The 17313-nt window shown below is 37.6% G+C and overlaps 1 long non-coding RNA gene and 1 pseudogene across 2 annotated transcripts in view; one reads left to right on the top strand and one right to left on the bottom strand.

The window, feature by feature from the left end:
* Positions 1 to 17313, top strand: part of LOC143676123 (uncharacterized) — a 91120-nt gene that overhangs the window by 62627 nt on the left and 11180 nt on the right. The window lies entirely within an intron of this gene.
* Positions 6933 to 7373, bottom strand: LOC143676122 (ubiquitin-conjugating enzyme E2 variant 1 pseudogene; annotated as a pseudogene).

The raw sequence follows: 17313 nt of genomic DNA, 5'->3' as shown, positions 1-17313 counted from the left end.
GTCTAGCTGTATCTGATCTGAGCTCTTTCTCTCTCTGTGAGCTGTTTTAAGAACTCCAGTAAACTAATAAGACCAAACTTAAATGGATGGGGTAACAATTCCATCTAATGAAAAGATCCCACCCACAATTGGTTGGGTTGCATTTCCATGGAAACAAACTTATCAAAAGGTCCCACTCAAACAATTGGATCGCCCCCACACTATTGGATTAGTATTAAAAGACCATGGCTTTTCTGGGGCACATAACAGTTTCAAACCAGCACATTCCACCCTTTGGACCCCAATAAGAAATATTCTTTCCAAATTCAAAATACATTCATGCCATCACAATACCACAAAAACCTTTAAACTAATTCAGTAACAGCACAAACACAATACAAAGTAAAAAACACTCCAAAGTCTCATTAAAGTCATTTATAGGAGGAGTCTACCCTAAGGCAAAATTCTACTCTGGCTGTGGACCCATAAAACAGGAAAAGTTATCTGCTACCAATATACAAAAGAGGGAAGGTCATAGGATAAACATTCCCATTTCCATAGGGGAGAGTTGAAAGGAAAACAAGGGTCACTGGACCCAGACAATTCCAAAAACCAGCAGGGCAAACTCCATTAGATTTCAAAGTTTGAGAGTCATTTATAGAATGATATTTTATCCTCAGGGTCTGAGAGTGCTTACCCTTTCCAAGATTTTACCCAGCAGCTCTTCTCTCTACAAACTCTGGGAGGTGGGTTGTAACATTAGGGGGCATTGGGAAGACCATCTTTTACTCAGATTCACCCTCTCTAAGCATCAGGGCAGCACCTGGGCTGTCTGCCATCTCCAGGGCACATGCTCAACCCCTTCAGAACAATGGGATGGTGATCAGGCTCTCCCAATCCCTAAAAGATGTGCTCCACCCTCTCTGAAGCCCAACTTGTTCCTGAGAAATGAAGCAAAAGATCCACCCTCTGCCTTCAGGGCAAACTCACTTTCCCACGTGAATGGATGGATCCACCCTCCTGGACCGAGTGTTTTTGGCTTCAGATCTCTCCTTCCATGGTGTTGCCTTTAATTTTTCCTTCAATTTGGCATTTTTCTATCCTTTTTTAGTCCAAAATGGCAATGGTTCCATTTATACAGGTCTTACAAAAAAATTGTTGACTTGGTATGCAGCATACAGGGGTCAAATCCATCAGATGATAGAACTTTTCACAAATCCTTTATGAATAATTCCATCTCCTATCCTTACTTGTCCTCTAATGAACGACTACTTCCGCATTTCATTAAGACCCTTTGCTCACGGCTTAGTGCCCCATGTGGTCTCATTTTCTAGAAGCCTAGAATCTTCCAGACCATCAATTTCTGCTTGTCTCCTCAAAGCATTCTAGGCCTTTCCTTTTATAGTCCTCAAAATTCTTCCAAGATCTTCCCTTATCCATTTAAAAAGTTTTTCCAACATGTTTGGTATTTACAAACCACAGCACCCCACTTTTCTGATACCGAAATCTATTTTGGTTTGTTAATGCTGTTGGAATGCAATATGTCAGAAATGGATTGACTTTTATAAAGGAAATTTATTAAGTTAAAAGTTACAATTCTAAGGTCATTAGAATGTCCAAATTAAGGCATCAACAAGAGGATACTTTCACTCAAGAAGGGACAATACAGTCCAGGGTTTCTCTGTCACAGGGTAAAGCACATGGTGATGTGTGCTGGCCCTTTGCTCCCAGGTTTCATTGTTTTCAGTTCCTGGTTCCAGTAGTCTATTTGCTCTGAGCTCTTTCTTGCTCTGTGAGCTCTTTTAAGGACTCCAGAAAACTAATTAAGACCCACCTTGAATGGGTCGGGTAACATCTCCATTTAATGAAAAGGTCCTACCCATTCACATCTCTATGGAAACAAACTAATCAAAAGATCCCACCCAAGCAAGTGGACTGCCCCCACAATATTGGTTTAGGATTAAAAGAACATGACTTTTTCTGGGGTACATAACAGTTTCAAACCAGCACGGTTTTAAAAGTAACCACTAAAAGAATAGAAATAGAAGTCATAACTACAAAGTCAAGTAGAGAACTTTAAATAGAATTTTTAAAATATTTCATCAATTAAGAGAAAAAAGTCAGAAGGGAAAAGAGAGAGCAAGACACAGAGTAAACAGAACATAGGACAGCAGATATGGATTCAATTATATAAATGATTCCAGGATATGAATAGCCAAATTTTCCATCTACAAGACAAAGATTACAGAATTGGATGCTAAAATTCAAATAATAAAGCAAAACAAACAGTAATTGACTCCACGGTAATAGAAATAAAATTTTCAATAGAATGGTGGAAGATGAAGTAAAGGAAGCTTCTCAGATAGTAGAAAAGTAATATAAAAGTAAGAGATTAATAGAATGAAAGAATAAGTTTTAAAAAATTCCATATTCAAATAAGAGAAATTCCACAAAGATTGAGAATAAAAAATATATAAGGAAGGCAAATATCAAAGAAATATTATACAGAAATTCCCTAGTGCTTAAGGGCACATATTCCTAAAATATTCCCCAAATAAAAGGTACCACATTTGCCCAGCAAGAGGGATATAAAATGACCTACTCTAAGAAGCATCATAATAAAATTTCAGAAAAATAGGTACAAAGACCACATCTATAAAACATCCAAAGAGAGACAGAAGGTCAAATAAAGGATCAGTAATCAGAATGGCTTAGAATTTCTCTCTACATCTACTAAAATATAGATGAAAATGGAACAATTCTTCAAAGTTCCAACGAAACAGCTCTCCAATCATCCCATCTCGGCTGGAGGTGGAAGTCCTCCAAACAAGAGTTCTAAATCCAGTCAAATTATCATTCAAGTAAGAGAGCAGAAAACAATCCCAAGCACATAAAGTATCAATGTTTTTCTTCTTAATCATTTCTCAGGAAAACTCCCAGAAGGAGTGTTCCATATAAAACGGGCAGTAAACTAACAAAAGGGAAGATGAAGAAAAGAGGGCAAGAACAAGAAGTGCAGAAGTGCAAAAGAAACCAGGGACAAAAGGATCCATAAGAAATGGAAAGAGATGGTCCAGGAGAGGCCTTTTGCAGGGGGCAATCAAATCCAACTGCAGCTGAGCACAGAGACTTCCAGCCTAGCACCCAGAGCCTCCCCATGAATGTCAGAACAAAAATGTCTACTGCATCCACTTTTATGCACCACTTTATATTGCTTTGAGAAATAATGCAGTGGGAAATGAAAAGTTATCATGACAAGAAATGAGGAAACAAAACCTTCATTCACAGATGCTATGTACAGAGAATATTCTAAGGAATTTACAGGTAAATTTGAGTTAAGACAATAACTTGGCAAGGTTGATGGATTAAACATCGATGTATACAAAGCAATTGAGGAGACATCCAGTATCTGGTCCAACATGCAAAGGTCTTGCAAATTGTCCTTCCATCCTCACAAAAATAAAAAAGCTGAAAGCCAGAAACCAACAACTCTTCTTAGATCCATCCCAGAATCAAGGCCACAGAGCCACCCCCCACCATGAAAACTGGAGAGACAAATATAGAGAGTCCAAGCTTACTAGGGACAAATCTTTCCTCAGGAGTGAGTGGATTGGGACCACACACTGTGTAGTTCACTCGGTGCTGCAGGGTAGGTATGGGCTAGCTGGAGAGGTGGAGTCTTCTGAAAGCCCAGCTTCAAGGCCAGTGTAATTGTGTCCCTACTTCACGGCATACTAAAGATCAATGCCAAGTCAAGCACTAAACAGCAAATGTAAAACTTTTAAGTTATTAAAAAATGTTGGAGAACGGAACATCCAAAATGAAGGAGTAAGGAAATTCAAAAATCCACTACTCCATGAAACTAATGAGAACCAGACAATGATTTTGAAAATCATCTTTTTCCCAGAGAGCTTGCATTTATTCAAGAATATGGATTAATATCAGTCATAACAGTAAGCTAACAACCTTGAAGCTGCAGCTACGCTGTGAAAACCAGTAGCCTAGCAGGTTTGGAGAGGAGCGATGGTTTCGGGCTCCCCACATGTTTCACCCCAGACAAAATTAGAAAATGCACATTCATGGAGTCGGAGCTGGGGACAGGTTATCTGGAACTGGGGAGGGGGAAGGGGGCAGGGAGCTAATGCTTCACTGGGGCAGTTTCTTTCGGGGTGATGGAAGTGTCTTGTAATGACACTATGGTAATGATGATGTGGGGGGACCACAGAGGAGTGAGGGGAATTCAGATCACTGAAATGTGTGTCCGCAAGTGGTTGAAATGGGAAATTTTAGATTCTATGGAGTACCAAGATAAAAATTTAATGAAAATATAGAACTATACAATGCAGACAGTGAACCCTAATATAAACGATGGGCATGGCATAATTATAATAATTCTATTTTATTCCTTGTAACGAAAGTATAGTTATTCAAAATACTAATAATAGAAAACTGATTTGTTGGGAACGCTGTGCTTATTGTACGATTTTTCTGTAAACTTACAACACTTCCAATTAAAAAATTATGAGACATGGAAGTTGAAGATAATAAGCATTCTTTAAAATCACTTTAAATGAGCAATAAAATTGTTCAAATTTTTTCTTTTCTTTGGAAAAGAAAAGCTTTTCCAAAACTTAGAGATAATATAAAAAGAAACAAATATATACCTTAAAGTTGAGAATTACAGTACTAGAAATAATAATCACTAGACGAACTCAACATCAGATTTAAGCTAACAGAAGAAAGAATCAGGAAATCGTAGAGGACCTAAAGAACATTTTCCAGTCTGAGCAACAAAGAGGAAAGCATGAGACTTGCAGAAACTTGTGGGACACTGTCACCCAGGTGCATAGAGGCTTCATGAGAGCCCAGAAGAGCAAGAGACACAGTGTCAGAAAACTTCTCAAATTTGCTAAAAAAAAAAAAAAAAAAAAAAGTCAAATCTTCATTTCCAAGAAGCTCGATGAATCTAAGTAGGATGCATTCAAGGAGATTCGCACCAAACTCAATATGGTCAAACTATTAGTAGCTAAAAACTCATAAGACACTGGAAATTTACCACAGAGAACTGACCCATCACCTCTAAAGGATCCTCAATAAAACTAATAGCTGAGCTTTATTAGAAAGTATGGTGACCAGAAGGCAGCAGGGAGACCTTTTCAAAAGACAAAGAAGGCCAGTTAAGAAGTCTATACCCAGCAAAAGTATTCTTTGAAAACAAAGGAGAAATTTAGATCATCACATATGTACAAGAACACATCATTTGTCACCAGCAGTCTTGCCCTACAAGAAATACTTAAGGAAATCCTTCAGAATGAAATGGAAAGAATGCCAGATGGTTTTCCAAATCCTTGTGAAGAAACAGTGCTGACAAATGTAACGATGAAAGGCCTGTATAAATGGATCTTTGTGTTCGTAAGTCTTGTTTTCTCCTATGACACAAAACAAAATTACAAAAAGCAGCAATTATAAAACTGTATTATGAACTTATAGTGGTCAGCCATTGCAATTCAGTTTATTTTAATATAATTTAAGGTGTCTTTTTTTTTTAGGAAACAGTGAATTGTTTTTATTATGGTATGCATCCACATTTTAGCACTTAATTGTCCTGAAGAGAAAAGTGGGAAAATGCAACAATTTGTCAGAAAGCAAGCCTGCCAATTTCAGGGACCTACTGTACACACTGAGTTCTTTCTTACTCTCTTCAGAGGACCATGAGAGGTAGCAGCACTAAAACCAAAGCATGCACTGAATTCAAGGTTCTTTTTGGTCCAGTTGTCAGATTCCAAACTAGACTCAAATGGATTGCAAGGATGAAATGAGGGCCTTGTTTAAAACTTCTTTAATTTTTAAAAGCAAAAACAATTACAGGAAAAGAAAATAATTCATTCAGACGGCTTGTGTGTTCTTACAAGTGTCTTCATGTGTCCTTTCTTCAAGTTTAACTACCAAGAACTTTGAGAGCTGGCAGGTCGGAGTATCCCTGGTTCTTTTTACCATGGTAATACATGAGCTAAAGAAAAATGCATCAGCTAACCATGACAGCAGAGAGGGGCAGGGCTGAGGTCCCAATTTTCATTTCCCAGGCTGGTGGAGAATGAAGAAATGTGGCTCTGAAACTAAATGAGGGAGGCCAGAGACTCTTTCCAACCTTACCTGACAGCTTCTGGCCAAAGTAAGGAAGTGTCATGGAAAGCATTGGGTAGTGATGGTGCAGGAAGAAACATCAGGAGGAGGAGGAAGAGGGAAAAAAAACAACACCCCTTGATAAAAGGGTGAGGGGGATGGATATGGGGAAAATCCTGAAAGAATTCTTCACCAAATTCACCAATTTCAGAGGGGAGCAGAGTTGGGGGGGTCGGGAATTACAATCTATTTTTTGGCCATGGGTGGTAGTGGAGAGTGGGAATAGATGATGCGCTGGGAGGGGGTAGTCATTTAGGACTTGAAAAAAGAAATCAAGCAGGCCAGCTGAAGCACCGCCACATCCAGTAGTAGTCCCACAGCCTGTGACCTGAAACCTTCACATTTATTCTAATAAGCCACCCCAATCTGGAGGGCTATTGGAGGGAGACAAGGAAGGAGGAAGCAAGGGGGCGAAGGCAGAGACCCCAGGCCATGTAATCAGCAGTAAGGTGATAGTGTGATGTGTATTTCCACAATTGAGTTAGATGTGCCCCACTAGTTATGATGGGAACAAATTTAAATATACTTTCTTAATCTCAGAAGTTCAAGTACGTAGACACTGGTAACACTTGGCAGTATGATTTGTTATAGCACAACTTATATATTTCTAATGGACAAAAACTTAATATCACTCATCGTATCTTAAGATAAAATGCCTTTGAACGGGAGCTTCCTTTCCAGTACTTTGAGGTCTACACAACGTATCTAGGCAATGAAGACTGCTTAAACTGAATGGGGGTACAGGGAGTGTCTGTGGTTTTTCTTTTTGATTAATCTCTGTAACATTGCCCTTTAGGCAGTTGAGGGAGTTTCATATTTTCTTTAGACATCATTAGTTGCTAAAGTTCTTGCAGGACAACTTTGATGCTTGTGAATTCTGCCATTTTACTAGCACTGATATGGCTCTTGGTTCCACCACTTCATTAGAACTAACTCCATTCATATTAATTTTTATTACAAATCTTACAAAGGGGGTTGCTTCTGGGTATTTAGGTCCACATTCTATTTTAAGGCTATATATTCAGTTTTTATCAACTGTTCTTAGTGGCCCAGTTATCATCCCTGCCCATCTCATTAAGTGTCATGTCTTCATCATCTTCTAGACCCCAGCTAATTGTGCCATCTCCTACTCCTTTTTGGCCTTCTTTGAGTTCTTTCAATAGTCAGAGATTGTGAGGGACTTTTACTCCAGAGTCTGTAATGGCTGCCATCTTGTGTTGCTGTCCTATCCTAGCTAATTTTTGATTGAGTCAAGATACTTCTTTAAATGTTTTCCTGTCAGTAGTTGTTTAGTTATGTGGAGGGATTATAAGAAGTTTTTGAGCTCTTCTATCTACCTGCAATCAGTAGCAAGGTGATTGTGTGATGTGTCGTTTAACAGTTGAGTTATGTGCCCCACAGATTATGATGGGAACCAATTTAAATATACTTTCTTGATCTCAGAAGTTCAACTATGTGGACACTGGTGATGCTTGACAAATCTCCAGTGTTTCTTGCAGGGGCACATGTGTACAGAGGACTAAAGTGGTTTTTGTTCCATATTTACTTTAGAAAATCATCTTCTCTCTGAATGCATCATGGATCCATTTTGTTAACCCTACACGGAATCTTACACATGTAGTCCAAGAGATGAGCTGGCACTACAATCGTAATGCACTATAATTGTCACACAATATTCAGGAGGTGACCCTTCTCCACCCGGATGTTTCCTCCTTTGTAGAATCAGTTCTTTGTCTTATCACCCATGGCCCCACTTCGGTTCTCCCACCCATCACACCCCAGGAGAAGAGAGAATGTGTTACAGTTTGGTGTTTGAAGGTGAACAGGACATTCATCTCCCTTCCTTTTCCTCTTTCTCTGGGGAGCAGTAAGACTTAGAGACCCACATGCATCTTTGTGCTAGAACCTAGCACTTCCCACCCTTCATTGTGCAGCCACCTGTCTAAGGGAGGTGAGTCTCACCAGAACACGCACGTTCCATACCAGGTGCATCTGAGATCATGGAGACATTCTGGTCTCCATCTGCCAGAATTTTGTCTTACCTGTCATTTGCTCTAGAAATAGGATGGGAAAGAGGAGTACTTTTAACGAGGGCTGTATTAGTCAGGGTTCTCTACAGAAACAGAATCAATAGGAAATATTCATAAATATAAAATTTATGTAAGTGTCTCACATAACCATGGGAATGTAAAGTCCAAAATCTGTAGGGCAGGCTGTGAAGCCGACGATTCTGATGGAGAGTCTGGATGAACTCCACAGGAGAGGCTCATCGGCGAAGCATGAAGAGAGCCTGTCTCTTCTAAATCCTCCTCAAAAGGCTTCCAGTGATTAGATTAAGCATTATTCATGGCAGAAGACACTCCCCTTGGCTGGTTACAAATGGAATCAGCTGTGGATGCAGCCGACATGATCATAATTTAATTCTATGAAATGTCCTCATTGCAACAGATAGGCCAGCCCTTGCCCAACCAGACAAACCTGGCCAAGTTGACACATGAACCTGACCATGACAAGGACCTTTCAAAGTCCCCAATAAATAATAGTACTTATTATTTCTATGCACCAGGCACCATTAGCTCATGGAACCTACAACAACCCTGGGTAGAAGACTTATTATTATGTTTACAGATGAGAAAACTCAGGCACTGAGATGGTAACTAGCCTCAGATCATGTGAGTTTTAAGGGGTAAAATTCAAAATATGGCCATTTTAGGCCAAAGACCACTAACATTATACTGCATTGCCATTTTACTGGAGAAATGAATATTTATAAAATGGGACTCTCATTTCCCTAGCTCAGGTTTTTTGTATTAGACACCACATGAGTCATTTAAAATGCAATAGTTTCTCCTATATGTGCTTTCAAGATAAACTCTTATTATTATTATTTTTTTAATATTGAATGTCCTTTATTACTTTTTGGCAGGGATTCAAAATGCAAAGCAATGGCCCATCATCAAATGAAGTGTTACTAAGTTGAGTGCTGATCAGGAATTGGAAACATCATCTGGGACTGATCATCTACTCACCCTCTTAGAAATGTTGAGTCTGAATTATGTTTCATTTATGCTTTGGGAGCCCAGTGTATCTGAGACTTCTTCTTTCAGGTTATAGAGGAAATGATGCAAAGTTCACATTGGGGGACTTGAACTTGTGCGGGATTCTGTGCTAGTTTGAAAGGAACTATGCCCCCTAGAAAATCCATGTTTTAATCAAAATCTCATTTCATAAAGGTAGAATAATCCCTGTTCAATAGTGCATGTTTGAAACTGTAATCAGAGCATCTCCCTGGATGATGTGATTTAGTCAAGAGTGGCTGTTAAACTGGATTAGGTGATGACATGTCTCCACTCATTTGGGTGGGTCTTGATTGGTTTACTGGAGTCCTATAAAAGAGGAAACATTTTGGAGAATAAGAGATTCAGAGAGAGCAGAGAAGAACAACATAGCCACGAGAGCAGAGAGCCCACAAGCCAATGTGACCTTTGGAGATGAAGAAGGAAAATGCATCCCGGGGAGCTTCATGAAACAGGAGAGAAAGTGACAGATGATGCCTTGTTCGCCATGTGCTCTTCCAGCCGAGAGAGAAACTGTGACTGTGTTTGCGATGTGCCTTTCCAGATGAGAGAGAAACCCTGAATATCATCGACCTTCTTGAACCAAGGTATCTTTCCCTGGATGCCTTTGATTGGACATTTCTATAGACTTGTTTTAATTGGACATTTTCTTGGCCTTAGAATCGTAAACTAGCAACTTATTGAATTCCCTTTTTAAAAGCCATTCTGATTCTGGTATATTGCATTCCAGCAACTAGCAAACTAGAACAGGTTTCATTAGTTCCCATGAGTTATTTGTACTTCACATATCTGTGTACAACTGATTATGTCAGATATATGCTGGGGCTTACAAGGATGCAAAATCAGTTCTGGTCTTTCATTAGACCTGTGAAGCTACTAGAGATTTTGAAGCCTTGTTAACAGAAGGAAGTGATCAATGTGGGACACAAGTTGGTAGAAAAGTGAGGAGCTCGAATCAAGCAGGGAAATGGACTTTGATCAGACTTATTGTAATAAACCAAGGGACTGGGGCTTGCTGAAAAGAGGACAGAAATGTCTGACCCTCACAGCAGGTCTATTTACAAATAAGAGATGGCTTTAAATTCTAACAGTCATTTCCCTCCTCGGATTCTAAATCCAATCATAGTTCTAAAGTAAGGTTATTTTCAGACATATAAGATCAGGACTGTTTATTCTTCAGGTGCTTTGTTTGAGGAAGTTACTTGAGTTCATACACGGTAAAAATGAGGCAAAAGAAATAGACGAAATGATGAAATAACTCAGGGGTTTGAGTGAATTAAATCACAGGAAGTCAGTTGCAATCAGAGCATCAAAGTTAGAACAGGAAATGAATGAGCTCCAAGAAGAATGTCTTCGAGATGAGAATGGAATAGGATCCAGGAAATAAATAGAATGAATAGAGGCTGGATGAGCTCAGTGATTTAGTGACACAGTTAAGAATGCACACATCCCTTTTCCCATCAAAAATGAATTAGCTTAGGAAAAACAAACTATCAACAGCAGCACCAGAAAAGTATAAGAAATACAAGAAAAGCATGACCCAAATATGAAGCAAATGAAAACTTGGCTTGAGTAAAGTCATTACACAAACTGTAGGAAGGAAAAATCCCTTTGGTTTTGACGGTAGAAACATTTTCTTCGAAGTAGCACAAATCTTGAGACTGGACCGACAGAAAAGAATAAAGTCTTCACAGCTTTGCAGTAATGACTCTTAACAGTCATAATTATGTAAATGCTACTTGTTCATTTTTAATTTTTAGAGAAATTAAACACACGTAGAGAACTAAAAAATTTTATGGATCAGAGTTTAAGCTGAGAGAAGTTGGAAAGTAAAATGGAGTAATTGAGATGGAGGGAAATATAGAGACATCAGTGGTATTTTGGGGAAACTCAGTGGAAAGTCAAGAGATGTTTGTCTTTTGTGGTTTTTTTAATGTTTTGTCATAAACTTTGTATAATTAAATTTTTATTCATTTAAAATATACAATATAGTATTTTACAAGTTTCTGAGTGAATAAAAATGTGGGCACTTCCATAAAATTTTAAAAGCATCATCATCTGAGGTATTCAAATCTGCAGGACCAAGAAATTTAAAAATGTTTTAGCATACTTAATTGTGAAATATATATACAAAAAAAGCAACAAATTTTAAAGTACATTTTAACAAATAGTTATAGAACCAATTTCAAAGTTTGGTATGGCTCATAGTTCCACAATTTCAGGTTTTTCCTTCTAGCTGCTCCAAGACACTAGAGATGAAAAGAAATATCAATGTAATGATTTAGCAGTCATATTCATTTGTTAAATCTTATCTTCTTTGTTATAACTCTTCTTTCTCCTTTGAGCCTTCTCCCAAACTTTAGGGATATTTGGGCTATGTTCATTATGAATTTCTCATGTTGAAAAGGGGTGTCAACAACATGGGACAAGGGGATGGAACTAGTTGATATTCTTGGAGAGGCTGGCCCCTCTGGGTTTCAGGACTAGGAACGATCTGGAGGGTATAGGTTTCTGGAAAGTAAACCTAGTGCATGAAATTTCTGTACAATCTCACATAGAGCCCTGAATGTTCTTAAAGGTTTACAGGAGTACTTTTGGTTGGGGCTTGGCATACCATGGCAATTAGCAATATCTAGCTAAAGCTTGTATAGGAGTAACCTCCAGAATAGCCTCTTGATCCTATTAGGTTTCTCTTAGTTGCTGATCTATTATTTTGTTGCATATCTTTTTTCCCTTTTAGTCAGGAAAGCATTGTTAATACCATGTGGCAGGGGTAGGTTTATCTCTGGGAGTCATGTCCCATGCTGCCAGGGAGACTTGCACCCCTGGACATCATGTCCCATGTAAAGGGGAGGTTAATGATTTTCCTTGTAGAGTTAGGTTTAGAGAGAGAGAGACAGAGAGAGAGAGGCCACATCTGAGCAACAAAAGAGATTTTTTGTGAATTCTTAGGCATAACTGTAGGTAGACTTAACTTATCTACTACAGAAATAAGTTTCATGACAGCAAGCCTAAGATCAAGGGGTTGGCCTATTAACTTGGGAGTCCCTAAAGTTTGAGAGTATATCAGGGGTTTCCCAGATGGGGAAGTTTAATAGTTCCATATTTTTTCTTGAACCCCTTAAGGGACTTTACCAATACTTTTTTGTTATCTACCTAGCATACTCTAGCATGTATCCAGGTATTACATGAAACTGTATAGAATTACAAGCCCTCATTCCCATTCTAGGTTCCATGTGTTTGGGTTGTTTAAATGAGCAGCCCAGGCAGGTTGAGTAAAATTGTGTGCTACAAACTTTAAATTTTGGGCAAAATAAACCTCTCTTCCTTTGGTGCAATGTAGTAGGTGAAGCTATAAATGCAGGCAATATCATCTTTTGCCCTGTATTCTGATTTACTTTTGTCCCAATCAGATTGGTTTCATTCATATCTCTAATTGAAGTCTGCTCTCTTTTTTGTTTTTGTTTTTTAACAGTTCTTGCATGTAGCAAGGCTGACAGGTGCTACACAGGTACCCAAACTTCCAGGGAAATATCAGGACTTTAAAAAGAAAATGTCCCTGGGGAGGCCATCTGAAATGAGAAGCTGGGAGAGTAAGCTAGCAGACATTGCCATGTGCCTTTCCAGGTGACAGAGAAATCCCAAACTTCATCGTTCCTTTCTTGAGTCAAGGTATCTTTATCTGGATGCCTTATTTGGACAGTTTTATAACCTTAGAACTATAAACTTGTAACTTAATAAATTCCCTTTATAAAAGCCAACGCATTTCTGGTGTACTGCATTTTCCGGCAGCATTAACAAACTAAATGCACATATACCATGGCATTTCAGAATCTAAAAGTAACACCTACAACTCTAGACTAAATGTGACTGCCATAAAAGCTTTCAATCTAGGCTCCAATTTTCTTATAAGTATTTTCAAAAAGAGACCATGCAATATTTTTCCTTTTGTTTCTGGCTTATTTTGCACAGCATAATGTCTCCATGGTTCATTCACCTCGTTTCATGCCTCACAACTTCATTCCTCTCTGTAGCCACACAACATTCCATCCTATGTACACACCACAGTTTACCTTTCTGCTTCTCAGTCGATGTACTCTGGCCACCTCCATCCATTGGGCATCATGAGTAATGCCTGAAATAAGCAATCCATGTCTCACATTACCTCATTTAGTTGAATAATCACCAACACTCTCAGTTTTAGACAATTTTCATTGCTCCGAAAAGAAAAATAACAGATAAACACACCCTGACTAAATAAAATACAAACTTCCCCTTAACGCTTGTTCCTCATTCCCCTCCCCCCAATTATTTACTTCTTGGGCTACCATGGTATTGTTGATGTCTCCCTACTAAACATGGGCTATATCACATAATAATACTTTTCCCCCATACCTCCCTATTATTGACTCTTTGTACAAGATTCATGTCTTTGAAGTAGTTCATGCAAGAACTTATTTATATCTGTAATGTTAATTGGTGGGATAAATGGCTCTATACAACCACTTTCAATCATGTTCACCACCAATATGGCAATATTACTCATAAATCCAATAATGAATACCATTACGTCTATCCATTCCCTTGTATTTGAATTCAACCTCACTAGGTGACTCCTCACCCATCTCTGACTTCTGTGTCTCTCCAAGTCCCTTATATTCTGCATTATAAACCTCTGAGTTTACCTTTACCAGGGTCATAGTAGCAAAATCATACAATACCTACCCTTTTCCATCTGGCTTATTTCACTCAGCATTATGTCCTTGAGCTTCATCAGTGTTGTCATATGCTTTGTGATCCCATTTCATCTTACTGTTGCTTAATATCCCATCGTATGAATATATCACATTTTGTTTATCCACTAGTCTATGGATGGGCACTTGAGTTGTTTCCATATTTTGACAATTGTGAATAATGCTACTATGAATATTAGAATGCAAATGTCTGTTTGTGTCACTGCTTTCAGCTCTTTTGGGTATATACCAAATAGTGGTATTGCCAGGTCATAGGGCAACCCAATATTTAATTTTCTGAAGAACCACCAAACTGTCTTCTGTGGCAACTATACATTATACATTCCCACCAGGAGTGCAAAAATATCCCGATTTCTCCACATCCTCTCCAACATCTGTAGATTTCTGTTTGTTTAATAGTAGCCATTCTTATATGTGTGAGTGGATATCTCATTGTAGACTTCATTTGCATTTCCCTTCATTTGCATTTGCATACCATGGTAGCCCAAGAAGTAAATAATTGGGGGGAGGGGAATGAGGAACAAGCGTTAAGGGGAAGTTTGTATTTTATTTAGTCAGGGTGTGTTTATCTGTTATTTTTCTTTTCGGAGCAATGAAAATTGTCTAAAATTGAGAGTGTTGGTGATTATTCAACTAAATGAGGTAATGTGAGACATGGATTGCTTATTTCAGGCATTACTCATGATGCCCAATGGATGGAGGTGGCCAGAGTACATCGACTGAGAAGCAGAAAGGCAAACTGTGGTGTGTACATAGGATGGAATGTTGTGTGGCTACAGAGAGGAATGAAGTTGTGAGGCATGAAACGAGCTGATGAAAACAAATGAACACCTCTTCTTGTGATTTTTAACCATTTGTATTTGCTCTTCAGAAAAAAATGTCTATTTATAGCTTTTGTCCATTTTATAATTAGGTTGTGTGTTCTTTTGTTGTTGAGTTGATGATTTCTTTATATATACAGGATATAAAATTTTCATGTAATATGTGATTTCTAAATATTTTCTCCCATTGAGTTGACTACTTCTTCACCTTTTTGACAAAGCCCTTTGAGGCACAAAAGCATTTGATTTTGAGGAGTTCCCATTTATTTATTTTTCTTTTATTGCTTGTGCTTTGAGTTTAAGTTTTAGAAGCTACCTTCTATCACCAGGCCTTGAAGATGTTTCCCTACTCTATTTCCTAGAAGTTTTATAGTACTTTGAGTTGATTTTATCCATTTTGAGTTAATTTTTATATAGGGTATAAGTTTGGGGTCCTCTTTCATTCCTTTGATTATTGATATCCAATTCTCCCATGCCCATTTATTGAAAAGACTATTCTGTCTCAGTTCAGTTGATTTGGGGACCTTGTTAAAAAGCAGTTGACCACAGCTTTGGTGGTCTGTCTCTGTACTCTTGATTTGACTTCATTGGTCAATACTTCTATCTCTGTGCCAGTACTATACTGTTTTGATAACTGGGGCTTTATAATAAACTTCAAAATCAAGAACTGTTAATCCCCCCACTTTGTTCTTTTATTTAGGATATTTTTAGTTATCTGAGGTTTCTTCCCCTTCCAAATAAATTTGGTTATTAACTTTTCCAAGTCTTCAAAGTAGGTTGTCAGAATTTTTATTGATATTGCATTGAATCTGTAGATCAATTTGGGTAGAATGGACATCTTAACTACATTTAACTTTCTTATCCATGAGCACAGATGTCCTTCCATGTATTTAGATCTACTTTGATTTTTTTTTAGCAATGTTTTGTAGTTTTCTGTGTACAGGTTCTTTACATCCCTGGTCAAGTTTATTCCTAGATACTTGATTCTTTTAGTTGCTATTTTGAATGAATTTTTTCCTCAATTGTCTTCTCAGTTAGGTCATTACTTATGTATAGAAACATTACTGAGTTTTGCATATTAATCTTGTATCCTGTCACTTTGCTGAATTTGTTTATTAGCTCAAGTACTTTATCATAGATTTCTCAAGGTTTTCGAGTATAAGATCATGTCATCTGCAAATAATGAAAGTTTTACTTCCTCCTTTCCAATTTGGATGCATTTTATTTCCTTTTCTTGCCTGATTGCTCTAGCAAGAACTTCTAGTACAATGCTGAATAATAGTGGTGACAGTGGGCAGCCTTATCTTATTTGTGATCTTAAGGGGGATGCTTTCAATCTCTCACTGTTGAGCATGATGCTGGCTATGGGTTTTTCATATATGCCTTTTTTTTTAATTAACTAAAAAAAATTAACAAAACATTTAGAAATCATTCCATTCTACATGTACAATCAGTAATTCTTGATATCATCACATATATGCCTTTTATGATACTGAAAAAAATTTCTTTGATTGCTACCTTTAGAGGTGTTTTTATCAGAAAAGGATGTAGAATTTTGTTAAATGTTTTTTCAGCACCAATCAAGATGATCATGTGATTTTTCCTTTTTGATTTGTTATTGTGCTTTATTACATTAATTGATTTTCTTGAGTTGAACCACCCCTGCATTCCTGGTACAAGCCCCATTTGGCTTGGTGTATAATTCTTTTAATGTGTCTTTGGAATCAACTTGCTAATATTTTGTTGAGAATTTTTGCATCTATGTTCACTAGTAGATTGACCTGTATTTCTTTCTTGTAACATCTTTATCCCATTTTGGGTAATAGAATGATGCTAGCTTCATAAAATGAGTTAGATAGTTAATTTTTTTCTGGAATGTTTGATAAAATCCCCCTGTGGAATCATCTGGCCCTGAGCTTTTCTTTATAGGAAGATTTTTGATGACTGATTGAATCTTTTTACTTGTGATTGGTTTGTTTGTTGAGATCTTCTATATCTTTTCAAATCAGTGTAGGCTGTTTGTGTGTTTCTAGGAATTTGTTCATTTCATATAGGTTCTCTAGTTTGTTGATGTGTAGTTGTTCATAGTATTCTCTTAGGATTTTTTTTATGTCTATGGCAACAACCCCCCCTCTCATTTCTGATTTTGTTTATTTGCATCCTCTCTCTTCTTTCTTGTCAGCCTAGCTAGGGGTCCATTTGATTTTATTGATTTTCTCAAAGAATCAAATTTTGGTTTTATTGATTCTTTCTATCGTTTTTTTGTTCTCCATTTCATTTATTTCTGCTTTAACTTTTGCTATTTCTCTTCTTTTTGCTTTGGGGTTATTTTGCTGATCTTTCCTTAGTTCCTCCAGCTGAGCATTTAAATCCTTGATTTTTGCCCATTCTTCTTTTTTTAGTATAGGCATTTAAGATAATAACTTTCCCTCTCAGTACTACCTATGTCATATCCTATGAGTTCTGATATTTGTATTCTCATTTTCATCCATGTCTATT

This window comes from Tamandua tetradactyla, chromosome 3 (assembly GCF_023851605.1).
Source record: "Tamandua tetradactyla isolate mTamTet1 chromosome 3, mTamTet1.pri, whole genome shotgun sequence".
NCBI classification, from domain to species: domain Eukaryota; kingdom Metazoa; phylum Chordata; class Mammalia; order Pilosa; family Myrmecophagidae; genus Tamandua; species Tamandua tetradactyla.
The sequence above is the reverse complement of the archived record's forward strand: the minus strand, read 5'-3'. Positions and strand labels throughout refer to the sequence as shown.